Source organism: Hemiscyllium ocellatum, chromosome 6 (assembly GCF_020745735.1).
Source record: "Hemiscyllium ocellatum isolate sHemOce1 chromosome 6, sHemOce1.pat.X.cur, whole genome shotgun sequence".
NCBI classification, from domain to species: Eukaryota; Metazoa; Chordata; class Chondrichthyes; order Orectolobiformes; family Hemiscylliidae; genus Hemiscyllium; species Hemiscyllium ocellatum.
The window spans coordinates 117,280,204-117,295,144 of NC_083406.1; positions in this window are offsets into that span (position 1 = coordinate 117,280,204).

The window sequence follows — 14,941 nt, forward strand, 5'->3', positions numbered from 1 at the left end:
CCCACAACATATATGTGTGCATGTGGGTCTTTGTCTGCGCGCGTGTGTGTGTGTCTGTCTGTTTGTCTGGGGTGGGAGTTGTGAGTGTGAGTGTGTGTGTGTGTGTGCGCGCGCGCGTAGTGCAATGGTGATCACCTGTAATGTGACATGAACCCAAGGTCCCGGTTGAGGCCCTCCCTATAGGTACCGAACTTAGCTATCAGCCTCTGCTCGGCCACTTTCCTCTGCTGCCTGTCCCGAAATCCACCTTGGAGGATGGTCACCCGAAGGTCCGAGCTGAATATCCTGGACCACTGAAGTGTTCCCCAATGTCTGTTGATTGTTGTGCGGTGCCCATTCATAAGTTGTCATAGCCTTTGCTCGGTTTACCCAATGTACCATGCCTCTGGGCATCCTTGCCTGCAATGTATAAGATAGACAACGTTGGCTGAGTCACTTGAGTACCTGCCATGTACAAGGTGGGAGGTGTTCCCATGCGTAATAGTGGTATCTATGTCCAAAATCTGACACATCTTGCAGTGTCCACTGTGACAGGATTGTATGGAGTTGTCCTGAGAGCCTGGCAGTTTGCTACGAACAATGATCTGTTTGAGGTTTGGCGGTTGTTTAAAGGCAAGTAGTGGAGGTGTGGGGAAGGTCTTGGTGAGGTGCTCATCCTCACCAAGCCAGTTTGAAAGTCCTGAGGGACTTTCCAATATCTAGCTCACTAAAATGTTTTTCCTTGCACAAAAAGAGACGATAGTAAACAGTTTCTTCCCATGTATACCTAGAGAGAGAAAATTTGGAAAACCCAAAAGGAGAGACACCGGATCCAACCCAATCTCAGTTCCCAAAATCTATGCCAAGGCATTCGCTAAACTGTCCCGGCACCAGCGGATCTCTCAGCATGTCCACAAACAATGAGTGAGAGTACCAACTTCTATTTTGCACTTAGGGCACATTGGGGACACTCCCACCTTAAACTTTGCAAGCCGTTCTGGCACCATGTGGGCACTATAAAGTATCTTCAACTGAATAGCTTGAGTCCTATTACAGATAGAGATCTTCCTAACATTTTCCCAGATGTCCTCCCACATCTCTGAGGAGATTTCCACCCCTAATTCTTGAGTCCAGGTTTTATATAGTCGTTCCATGTCCTTCGACACATTGTTACCACACAAGTGATAGAGAGTACTGACCAAGGGGACACCCACTGACAAAAGCACTTTCCTCTCCATATCCGATTTATAAGGGTTAACCAACAATGTGGTCTTTTTTTGTATCATGTCTCGTATTTGAAAATATTGGAAGAGGTCCTTGCTAGGTAGCCCAAACTTCTGACGCAACTGTTTGAAGGACATCATAACCTCCCCATCAAATAGGTCTCCCAAGCAGGAGACTCCTCTGGACTCCCAAAGTTTAAAACCAGCGTCTATCAAACCTGGCTGAAATCCAGACATTCCCACTATTGGAATGAAGGGGGAGATTTTTTGTAAATTACCCTCATCTGTTGCATCATCCTCCAAGCTTTGACTGTGTTTAGGACAATCGGGCTTTTACAATGATCCGTGACAGTTCTCATCTTGTCCATAAACAACGGGTTGATGAGGAGGCATTTAGCCTGGGAAGCCTCGATGTCCAACCAAATTGATCATGGATTACGAGAGGCCCAATCAACCACATATGATAGCAAGGAGCTCAGTTGGGTACTTCCCAAAGTCTGGAAAATCTAGACCCCCCCCTTCTTGTGAGAGCTGCAGATTATCTAATTTGATAAGAGGCCGTCCATGATGCCAAATAAAGGATCCAAGCCAGGCATAAAGTCTATTTAAGGAAGCATTCTCATGGGCTATAATAGGTGAGGGAGAACATTCATCTTGACCAGAGCTATTCTTCCCAACCAGGATATTGGAAGATCTTCCTAGTGCCGAAGGTTCCGCCTTATTTTCTCTAACAACTGCACATAGCTAGCTTTATGTAGCTGATTGAAAGCCGGGGTAATAAAGATACCTACGTACAAAAAAACCTCCCTGTGACCACAGAAAGGGGAAATGGGTTCCATCTTCAAAGTTGAATATGTTGATAAGACCTCCCACTAGCATGGCTTCTGATTTCATGAAAACCACCAAATAAATTAACTACTTGTATTAAGCAGGGCACATATGTCAATGGATCAGTTAAGAAAAGAAGGATGTCATTCGCATAAAGAGTAATTTTATGCTTGCCTGATCCTACCTCCGGGGCTGATATACTGGGGTCCGTCCAAATGTATGAAGTACAATCTTCTGAGGTTTTCCCTTTCTTCAGAATGAGACAGATATTTGCTTCTTTCAAATAGGATGGGAGACTACCCTGACTGAATGAATAGTTGTACATGTCCATAAGCGGTCCAGCCAGTTTATCTATAAACTCCTTATAGAACTCAGTTTGGAATCCATCAGGTCCGGGCACTTTACTGCTCTGGAACAGCCTCACCGCCTCCTGCACTTCTGGAGTTATCAAGGGGGCACTCAAAAAGGATACTTGCTCCGAGATTACACCCGTGAGGTCCATCGTCCTCATTCTATCCTCACAGTCCTCCGACTGATACAGCTCATAATAAAATTTTCTAAGTGCTGCATTGATCTTTTTAAGATCACAGGTCAAAGTGCCAGCACTCCCTCTAATAGATGTAATAAATTGGGGAGCCTTCTTCTTTCTGGCAAGGTGTGCTAAATACCTGCCTGGCTTATCGCCGTACTCAAATAATTTCTGCTTTGCAAATAGTATCTCCCTCTTTGCTGTTTGAGTAAGTGCAGCATTCAAAGTATCTCTGAGAGTTGTATTCCGCTGTAATTTGGTTATGTACGGCCTATCAATATACGCTAACTCAGCTGCCTTCAGGCGAGCCTCGAGCAGACATTGTTGTTCTCCCCTCTGTCGTTTCTGGGTCGCAGAATACGAGAGAATCAAGCCCTGTGCATAGGCCTTGGCAGTCTCCCACATCACAGACAGGTTGCTGACCGTATCTAAGTTAATATCCCAGAAAGCTTTAAATTCCTGCTAAAAGTATTCTATAAACTTAACTATCTTTCAGTAGGAAAGGGTCCATATGCCACCACCAGCCTTAACCTCCATATACATTGCCATGCAATCAGAAACAGCTATATTCCTTATTTTGCAGGACCGAGTTCAAAAAGGTCAAAGGGACAAAAAACATATCAATTCTGGTATGGCACTTATGTAGGTTAGAATAAAAGGTAAAATCGCTACCCTCAGGGTGAAGACATCTCCATACATCTACCAGTCCCAACTCCCTATTCAAATCCACCAACTGCCTAGATTGTAGAGATATACCCGCAGAGCCCCTAGGCATCCTGTCCACCTTGGGGTCAATGATACGGTTAAAATCTCCCACTATAATTGTATGATGCGTCCCAAGGGCCATCAATCTGGAGAGCGCATCCGTTATGAATTTAAAAGGATGTGCCAGAGGGCAATATACATTCAGGATCCTGTACTCCTCGTCATGTATTAGAGCTTTACGTATTATAAACCGTCCGGACTCATCCTTCACTTAGCTTAACGAAGATTCTTCCGAATGAGAATGGCCACTCCTCTACCTTTTGAGTTAAAAGGTGAGAAGAACACCTAGCCAAACCCTCCCTGTTGCAGCTTCAAATGCTCCTTGTCAGTTAGGTGCGTTTCCTGTATTGGGCTAAATCAACCTTCTCTTTTTTAAGACTTGGCAGTATCTTTTTCCTTTTAACTGGTGAGTGACTCCCTTTAATATTCCAGGTGCACCATTTAAATGAATGCCTAGTCATGATGGTCCAGGAGAGTCCGAAATCCCCCCAGGAGAGTCTGAGATCCCCTCACGAGGAAGAACCCACTCATAGAGTACTGAGTAAAAACCGTAAACAATTCACATAGATTTAAAAATACAACCCTTAAAACTACTAAATCAGAACTGCTAAAAACCATTCCTAAGAAGTAACAACATAAAACATAACTAAAAGGAGATTTTCCCCCTTGTCCACAGGGTGCACTCCTACCATCCAATAATCTCACCATAACTCCTTCTAGCCATGCCCTCGCTCCAGACATCACAAGTAAGATAAACAAATACCAATATCTTATAACAAGGAAGTTAAAGGTGGGTGCCCAACTCATCCCTTCCATACTATTACCCTCGGCATTCTTGGCAAAGCAGCAACATGAGACAAAATATATAAAATTATAATCCTGACAGATATTAAAAGAAAAATCAAAAGCACCCCCCAACAACCAAGTAAACCAAGCAGATTACAAATAAAGATAAGAAAAAGAAAGAAAAAAAGGGGGAAGGGGGAAAGAAGGGTAAAATAGAATAATTGTCCATATAATTCAGGCCATTCAGTCTATTTTAGAGCGTCCAAAATTCCTTTTGCCTTTTCCAGCGATCCAAAATTAAACACAGACTCTCGGTGGCTGAAGTGCAGTGTTGCCAGATATCTCAAGGAATACTGAATATTCAGATTCCCTCAGACGCTTCTTTACCTCATCAAACATCTTCCTCTTGCAGAAATCCTGAAAGAGCATTATTCTTGATCCCTTGTACACCATAGCCTGGGATCCTTCCCCAGTGCTCTGGAGGCCTCCAGCAACATTCGTTTGTCTCTGTAGTGCTGGAGTCGCATTAGGAATGGGCGGGGGCGATGGTCCAATCTGGGCCTGCGCATTGCAACCTGGTGGGCCCACTCAACCTGCACCTGGCCTACTTCAGACTCCAGTCTCAGCAGTTGTGGGAGCCATTGCTCCAGGAAATTACCAAGCTGGCCTTCTTCCTCCTGTTTGGGTATCCCCAGCAACCGGATGTTCTTCCAATGACCTTGATTTTTCAAGGTTGTCAACCTGCTCCTCCAAGACCTACACTTGGTGCTCCAAGGCCTGGACCTGGCTCACGGAAGATTCTGCAACAGTCATGGCGGCTGCAGCCCGTTGCTCCACTCCTCCAATACGCTTCCCGAGAGTCTGGATCTCCAGATCATGCTTTTGCAGCATGACTGAGATCGATTCCCAACTGGCCCAGGTCTCTTCCATCAATGCATATAAACTCCAAGATCAAGCTCGCATCAATTGGGTGAGGCCCCTGGGATGGCCAAGGATGCATCTGTTGCTGTGGGGGGGGGGGGAGCGGCGGTCCCTGTCAGTTGCGAGTTCCGTGCTCCTTTGCCTTTGGTCATGTTAAAGTGGCTATAGCAGCTGAGAAAAAAACTGTTTTTGGCAATTTAAGAGGTGATGGGAGGATAGGTGCCCCACTTTGTGTCAGTCCTGGGCAGAGCTCAGCAGACCCCTACTGGGTCACTGCCACCTTGAATCCCCAGACAGATACTTCTTAAGCAAGTGGGTAAAAAGTTACTGGATTTGGCAGGATTGTGAAATTAAAATTACAATCAGGCATGACCTTATTGAATGGCAGAATAGCTCAAGGGGCTGAATGCCCTATTCCTGCTCCTGATTAATTTATTCACTCACGGATGTTAATGGAGCCAGTGTAGGTGCCAGTTTTGTCAGCATCCTGTTACATCCCATTAATGAAAGTCGCATATATTTTATTCATTCATAGGGTGTGTGGGCATTGCTGATGAGGTCAGCATTCACTGACCATCCCTAATTGCCCAGATGGCAGTTGAGAATCAACCATACTGCTGTAGGTTAGGAGTCATATAGAACAAAGAACATAGAACAATACAGCACAGAACAGGCCCTTCGGCCCTCAATGTTGCGCCGACCTGTGAACGATTTGCAGCTCATCCTCCTACACTATCCCAAAATCATCCATATGCTTATCTAAGGATTATTTAAATCTCCCTAATGTGGCTGAGTTGACTACATTAACAGGTAGGGCATTCCATGCCCTTACCACTCTCTGCGTAAAGAACCTGCCTCTGACATCTGTCTTCAATCTATCACCCCTCAATTTGTAGTTATGCCCCCTCGTACACGCTGACGTCATCATCCGAGGAAAAAGACTTTCACTGTCTACCCTATCTAATCCTCTGATCATCTTGTGTGTCTCTATCAAATCCCCTCTTAGCCTTCTTCTTTCCAATGAGAACAGACCCAAGTCTCTCAGCCTTTCCTCATAAGACCTTCCCTCCAGACCAGGCAACATCCTGGTAAATCTCCTCTGCTCCTTTTCCTCTGCTTCCACATCCTTCCTGAAATATGGCAACCAGAACTGTACACAATATTCCAAATGTGGCTGCACCAACGTTTTGTATAGTTGCAACATGATATTGTGGCTCTGGAACTCTTTCCCTCTACCAATGAAACCTAATGCACCGTATGCCTTCTTAACAGCACTATCCACCTGGGAGGCAACTTTCAGGGATCTATGTACATGGACTCCAAGATCCCTCTGCACATCCACAATACCAAGAATCTTTCCATTGACCAAGTACTCTGCCCTCCTGTTATTCTTCCCAAAGTGCATCACCTCACATTTAGCTGCATTGAACTCTATTTGCCACCTCTCAGCCCAATTCTGCAGTTTATCCAAGCCCCCTTGCAACCTGTTACATTCTTCCAAACTGTCCACTACTCCACTGACTTTAGTGTCGCCTGCAAATTTACTAATCCATCCATCTATGCCTGCGTCTAAGTCATTTAGCAGTGGTCCCAAAACAGATCCTTGTGGCACACCACTAGTAACTGGACTCCAGGCTGAATATTTTTCATCAACCACCACTCGCTGTCCTCTTTCAGAAAGCTAGTTTCTAATCCAAACTGCTAAATCACCCTTAATTCCATGCCTCTGCATTTTCTCCAACAGCCTACCATGTGGAACTTTATCAAAGGCTTTTCTGAAGTCTGCGTCAACTGCCCTATCCTCATCTACATGCTTGGTGACCTTCTCAAAAAACTCAATGAGGTTTGTGATACATGACCTGCCCTTGATGAAACCATGTTAACTATCTGAAATCAAATATGTAGGCCAAACCAGGTAAGGATGGCAGTTTCCTTCCCTAAAGAACGTGAGTGAACCAGATGGATTTTTCCTGACAATCAACAATGGTTTCATGGTCATCTTTGGACTTATAATTCCAGATTTTTTTTCACAAATTCCGGTTCTATTACTTGACATCCTTAAGTAAGGACGGGTTGGATTTAATCAGTATTCTTTGCCGATAAAGTATAGGCCATGAGGTAGCAGCACTCACAAAACTAAACTTCTTAATGCACTTATTTTTACATACAATGGTATGATAACACCAGAGATTATTCTCATCTTTAACTACCTTTGAGATGGCAGTAACTTGCCTTCTTGAATACAACAAGGGCAATTAAGAGCAACCCTATTGTCGTGGGTCTTCAGTCATATCAACCTCATTTAAGAATGCAGCCTACCTCCATGGCACTGCCCTTGTGCAATCTTATACTCAACCGTGGCAGAAATGCTCACTGGTGCTGAAACCTGCTGTTGCTCTTGCTATAAGTGTCATATTTAAACCCTAGCTGTGCTCCATTCCAAATGCTGCCAGCCTAGTCTGAAGTTTCCACTAGGATTAGTGTGGTGTCCAGAGCCTGGAGGAACATACAATTCTGCAAGTAGACAATGACCTTTGGCACTGTATAAGGATAAGTATCATCATCTTCTCCCTGTTACCTCACACACATCTTAACTCTGCTACTTCTCCCACTGCCACCAAGTCACATGGTCTACCAAGCTTACTATTGCATGCAGCATCTTCCCTCAATGACTCTCACCTATCCCATTTCCCCTATTACAGAATAGCTCAGTTGGTTAACAGCTGGTTTGTGATGTAGAGGAACACCAACAGCATGGGTTCAATTCCTATACCGACTGAGGTACCATGAAGGAATCTCCTTCTCAACCTCTCTCCTTGTCTGACACAAGTGACTCTCAGTTTAGATGACTACTGTTGAGAGAGCAGACCTATGCACTGGTATGAGTATGGCACCTATACATTTCACTGGAAGGATTGTACCAGTTTCGAACACTTTTCCACAAACAGTATTTCATTTTAGATTAATCATTGATTTTAAAATTGCTAGGGTTTTGTTAGGTGGGCATTTGGAGATAGGTCCCAGATGTGACAGTATTGAAGAATGGAACAGCTTTAAAGAGCTTCATGACTTTCTCCTGGTGCTATGCTATGAACATATGTACAGACATATGAATTAGGAGCAGGAGGTCATCTGACTGTGGCCTCAACTTCACATTATTTGCTACCAACACCTTGGACACCCCTGTTAGACAAGAAGCTATCTAACACTGCCTTAAAGATATTCAATGACCCCATCTTCACTGCTGTCTTGGGAAACAGAGGCTCACAAGCTAACACCCCTTTGAGAAAAAAGATTCCTCCTCATCTCTGTCATCAAGGGAGGACCCCTTATTTTTAAATTGTGTTCGCTAGTCCCAGTCCCATCCACAAGGGGAAGCATCCTTTAAGCATTCACTCTGTCAAGTCCCCAATATGGGCGGCACAGTGGTTAGCACTGCTGCCTCACAGCGGCAGAGACCCGGGTTCAATTCCCGCCTCAGGCGACTGACTGTGTGGAGTTTGCACATTCTCCCTGTGTCTGTGTGGGTTTCCTCCGGGTGCTCTGGTTTCCTCCCATAGTCCAAAAATGTGCAGGTTAGGTGAATTGGCCATGCTAAATTGCCTGTAGTGTTAGGTGTAGGGGAATGGGTCTGGGTGGTTTGCGCTTCGGCGGGTCGGTGTGGACTTGTTGGGCCGAAGGGCCTGTTTCCACACTGTAACTAATCTAATCTAAATATCTTGCCTTCATCTCATTCTTCTAAACTCCAATGGACACAGGCCTGTTTGTCCAATTTTTCCTGATGACATAACCTCCTCCTCTTCAGAAGATATTGGACTTGAAACATTACCTTTTTTTCCCCTCCACAGATGCTGCCTGACCTGCTGAGTTTCTCTAGCATTTTCTCTTTTTATTATTTTCCTATCTATTTTTGTGTCAGCAGCAAATTTTGCAGGGATACATTTGGTCCCTTCATAAGAACATGACATAAGAACACAAGAACGAGCAGCATAATTTATACAGATTATACATAATTGAGCCTCCAGCAGTTGATCCATGTGGTACACAACTCATCATACACTGCCTGTTCAAAAACCTTCCAATTATGGCAACCCTATATTTCCTATTTGCTTTTTCTCCCCACAGTAATATTTTACTGTCTACCGTGAGCTCTCATTTTGCGTTGTAACTTTTGAAATGGCACTTTGACTAATGCCTTCTGGAAATCTAAATACAGTATATCTACTGGTTGCCCTTTATTGGCCTTGCTTGTAACTTCCTCAGATAACTCTAATAAATTATTCATGCTTTATTTCCCCTTCACATGTTGACTTTTCTTAAACTCCTTTCATTTTCTTCAGATCAAAGGTGTGGCTGTGTGCCACAAAGGTGTGCATGAGCCCCATGTTACATTGTCTCTTTATGGGGCCCAAGGTACATTCCTTGTTCCAATCCTACTCATGTCCCTCCCCACATCTCTTTATCCAGCACATCAATGAAATCATTGGCGCTCCTTCCCTCTCATCTGAAATTGGGAAGATTTCCAATTTCCAATTTCCAATCTACACTCATCTTCACCTCATCCATGTCTGACTCCTTCCTTTCTTTCTAAATATGTCTGCTTCTATTTCTGGGGATGGACTGTCTACTAATATACAAACCCACTGACTCCCACAATTACCTGTTCAGGGCTATAAAATCTCACACCCTGCTTTCTATAAAGACCCCTTTCCATTCGCCCAGTTTCTCCATCTCCATCACATTGTTCTACAGAGGGTCCTCAAAAATAGAATTATAGAATCATATTGTACAGAGGAGGCCCTTTGGCCCATTATGTTTATACTGACAAAAATCCACCACTACATAGTCCCATTTTCCCACAGTAGGCCCATTACTTCACATTTTATGACACTTCAAGTGCTCATTTATGAGTTTACCTGCCTCAACTACACTCCCAGGCAGTGCATTCTAGACTTCCCTACGACCCTCTGGGTAAAACATGTTTTCCCAAATTGCCTCTAAACCTGTTTTTCAGACTCAAAAAATGCTGCAAAAATTGAGCAGGTTTAGCAGCAACTGTGGATGTCCACCTTTTTCCTCAACTGAGGATTCCCAGCCACTATGGTTGACAGGGCCTTTAGTTATGTCCAACCAAATTCTTGCATTTCTGCCTTCACCGCTTCCCTTCTCTCTCACAACAATTATAGGGTTCTCCAGTCCTCACTTACCACCACACAACATCCAAAGGATTGTAAGGCATCATTTCAGCCACCTCCAGTGGGATGCCATCGCCAGAGTCAAATTCCCCTCCCCTCCCTTGTCAACATTCTGCAGGGATAGTTCCATCTGAAACATGTTGATTGACTCCTTCTTCACTCCCAACACCTCCCTACACCACCACGGCACCTTGTTATGCCATCGCAGGAAGTGTAATATCTGCCCATTCATTTCCTCCCTCCTCACTGAACCAAGGCTCCAGACACATCTTCCAGATAGATGAAGCAGCGATCTCATCTACTGTACTCGCCGCTCACAACATGGTCTCCTCTACACTGAACAGACGAAATGAAGCTGGGCAATTACTTTGCAGAACATCGAAATTCCATTGGTAAAAAGGACTCCAAGGTTCCAGTTCCCTGCCATTTCAACACACCACTGAGTTGTCTGGCCATAATTTCTATCTCGAGGCTGTGAATGCTTTCCTGAACCCCATCCCCAGGCCTTGTCATCACATGGGTTATTTTCAGCACTGCAAACCCATGTTCTCCTATGTATGGTGCTCATTATCAGCGTTTCTTATTTCCTGGTATACCATTATCCATTCCATAGTTTGCTTAACTGTGTATCTCTGCCTATCCACTCACTCCTTCAAGCACTCCTCCTCAACCTCTATCTTCAGCATAGATTACCACTTTTCTCCACCTCCTACTAGAGTCATAGAGATGTACAACACGGAAACAGACCCTTCAATCCAACTCATCCATGCTGACCAGATAACCTAACCCAATTTAATCCCATTTGCCAGCACTTGGTCCATATCTCTATAAATCCCTCCTACTCATATATCCATCCCGATGCCTTTTAAATGTTGTAATTGTACCACCCTTCACCATTTCCTCTGTCAGCTCATTCCATTCAGACTCCACCCTTTACGTGAAAACATTGCCCATTAGGACCCTTTTAAATTTTTCCCCTCTCACCCTGAACCATTGCCCTGTGGTTCTGAACTCTCCCATCCCAGGGAAAACACCTTGTCTATTTACGCTTTCCATGACCCTCATGATTTCATAAACCTCTATAAGGTCAGCCCTCAGCCTCCAACGCTCCAGGGAAAACAGCACCAGCCTATTCAGCCTCTCCCTTTAGCTCAAATCCTCCAACCTTGGCAATATTCTTGTAAATCTTTTCTGAACCCTTTCATGTTTCACATTATCCTTCCAATAGTAAGGAGACCAGAATTGCACACAATATTCCAAAAGTGGCCTAACTAATGTCCTGTACAGCCGCAACATGATTACCCAACTCCAGTACTCAATACTCTGATCAATAAAGGAAAGCATACACAGTGGCACAGTGGCTAGCACTGCTGCCTCACAGCGCCAGAGACCCGGGTTCAATTCCCAACTCATGCGACTGACTGTGGAGTTTGCACGTTCTCCCCGTGTCTGCGTGGGTTTCCTCCGGGTGCTCCGGTTTCCTCCCACAGTCCAAAGATGTGCGGGTAGGGTGAATTGGCCACGCTAAATTGCTCGTAGTGTTAGGTAAGGGGTAAATGTAGGGGTATGGGTGGGTTGCGGGTCGGTGTGGACTTGTTGGGGCCGAAGGGCCTGTTTCCACACTGTAAGTAATCTAATCTAAAAAAAATGAAATGACTGCATTTCTCAAGGCAACCTTTGTGTGTAGCTGCAGGATATGGGGGAGATACTAAACGAGCAATTTGCATCAGTGTTTACTGTGGAGAAGGACATGGAAGATATAGAATGTGGTGAAATAGATGGTGACATCTTGAAAAATGTCCATATGAACCTTCACTTCAAGATCTCTTTGTTTAGCAACACTCCCCAGGACCTTACCATTAAGTGTGTAAGTCCTGCTTTGATTTGCCTTTCAAAAATGCAGCACCTCACATTTACCTAAGTTAAACTCCATCTGCCACTCCTCAGCTATTAGCCCATCTGATCAAGATCCCATTGTAATCTGAGATAACTTTCTTTGCTGTCCAACACACCTCCAATGTTGGTGTCATCTACCAACTTACTATGTTCAGATCCAAATCAGCACCAATTCTTGTGGCACACCATGGGTCAGAGGCTTCCAGTCTAAAAAGCAACCCTCTACCACCACCCTCTGTCTTCTACCTTCAAGCCAGTTTGTATCCAAATGGCGAGTTCTCTCTGTATTCCATGAGGTTCTTAGGGTTAAAAGGAACAAAGGATATGAGAAAAAAGTGGGAACGGGGACTGAATTCGATGCGCAGCCATGACCATAATGTGAGGTGCAGCTCTCTCAAGGGGCCAGCAACCAAACTTCTATGAGTTTTAAAATAGTGATGGAATAGGATAGGCTGGATCTAAAAGTTGAAGTTCTAAATTGGAGGAAGGCTAATTTTGATGGTATTAGGCAAGAACTTTCTAAGGCTGATTGGGGGCAGATGTTCACAGGTAAAGGGATGGCTGGAAAATGGGAAGCCTTCAGAAATGAGATAATGAGAGTCCAGATTCAGTATATTTCTGTTAGGGTGAAAGAAATGAGATGAGAGTCCAGAGACAGTATATTCCTGTTGGGTGAAAGTAAAGGCTGGTTGGTGTAGGGAATGCAGGATGACTAGAGAAATTGAGGGTTTGGTTAAGAAAAAGAAGGAAGCACATGTCAGGTATAGACAGGAGAGATCGAGTGAATCCTTAGAAGAGTATAAAGGCAGTATGAGTATACTTAAGAGAGAAATCAGGAGGGCAAAAAGGAAACATGAGATAGCTTTGGCAAGTAGGATTAAGGAAAATCCAACGGGTTTTTACAAATACATAACGGACCAAAGTGTAATGAGGGGGCGAATAGGGTCCCTCAAAGATCAGCAAGGCAGCCTTTGGATGGAACCGCAGGAGATGGGGGAGATACTAAACAAGTATTTGCATCAGTATTTACTGTGGAGAAGGGCATGGAGGATATTGAATGTGGAGAAAGTGACATCTTGAAAAATGTCCATATAACAGACAAGGAAGTGCTGGATGTCTTGAAACGCATAAAGTTGAATAAATCCCCAAGACCTGATCAGGTGTACCCTCGGACTCCGTGGGAAGCTAGCGAAGTGATTGCTGATCCCCCTACTGAGATATTTGTATCATCGATAGTCATAGGTAAGGTGCCAGAAGTATGGAGGTTGGCTAACGTGGTACCATTATTTCAGAAAGGTGGTAAGGACAAGCCAGGGAACTATAGACCAGTGAGCCTGATGTTCCTGGTGGACAAGTTGTTGGAATGAATCCTGAGGGACAGGATTTACACATATTTGGAAAGGCAAGGACTGATTAGGGATAGTCAATATGGCTTTGTGTGTGTGAAATCATGTCTCACAAACTTGATTGTGTTTTTTGAAAAAGTAACAAAGAGGATTGATGAGGGCAGAGTGGTGGATGTGATCTATATGGACTTCAGTAAGGCATTCAACAAGGTTCCCCATGGGAGACTGGTTTGCAAGGTTAGATATCATGGAATATGGGGTGAACTAGCCATTGGCATACAGAACTGGCTCAAAGGTAGAAGACAGACGGTGGTGGTGGAGGGTTGTTTTTCAGACTGGAGGCCTGTGTTCAGTGGAGTGCCAGAAGGAGTGGTGCTGGATCCACTACTTTTTGGCATTTATATAAATGATTTGGATATGAACATAAGAGGTATAGTGGACAGCGAAGAGGATTACCTCAGATTACAACAGGATCTTGATCCGATGGGCCGATGGGCTGAGAAGTGGCAGATGGTGTTTAATTTAGACAAATGTGAGGTGCTGCATTTTTGGAAAGCAAATCTTAGCAGGACTTATACACTTAATGGTAAGGTCCTAGGGAATGTTGCTGAACAAAGAGACCCTGGAGTGCAGGTTCATAGCTCATTGAAAGTACAGTCGCAGGTAGAAAGGATAATGAAGAAGGTGTTTGATATGCTTTCCTGTATTGATCAGAGTATTGAGTATAGGAGTTGGAAGGTCATGTTGTGGATATACATACGTTGGTTAGGCCACGTTTGGCATATTGCATGCAAATCTGGTCTCCCTCCTATCGGAAATTTGTTGTGAAACTTGAAATGGTTCAGAAAAGATTTACAAGGATGTTGCCAGGGTTGGAGGAATTGAGCTATTGGGAGAAATTGAACAAGCTGAGGCTGTTTTCTCTGGAGCGTCGAAGGCAGAAGGGTGACCTCATAACGGTTTATAAAATCATGAGGGGCATGGATAGGATAAGTAGACAAAGTCTTTTCCCTGAGGTGGAGGAGTTCAGAACTAGACGGCATAGGTTTAGGTTGAGAGGGAAAAGACATAAATGGGATCTAAGGGGACCGTACCCATAGGGAGGGTCTCAACCAGGACCTTGGGTTCATGTCACACTACAGGTGACCACACATACACACACTCCTATACACACACATACACACAGACACACGTATACACAGACACACGTATATACAGACACTCACACGCACTCCTACAGACACACACATTCCCACATGCATCCTCTCAGACTTAGACCACGTTACACTCTCACACATACACACACATATACACTCTCTCTCACAGAGACTCACAATTCCCCACCCCAGACACACACACACTCCTACAATCACACACATTCCCACACTCACATATGTACCCTCTCATAGACTTAGACACTTTACACTCACATACACACACATATACACTCTCTCTCACACTCACAACCCCCCA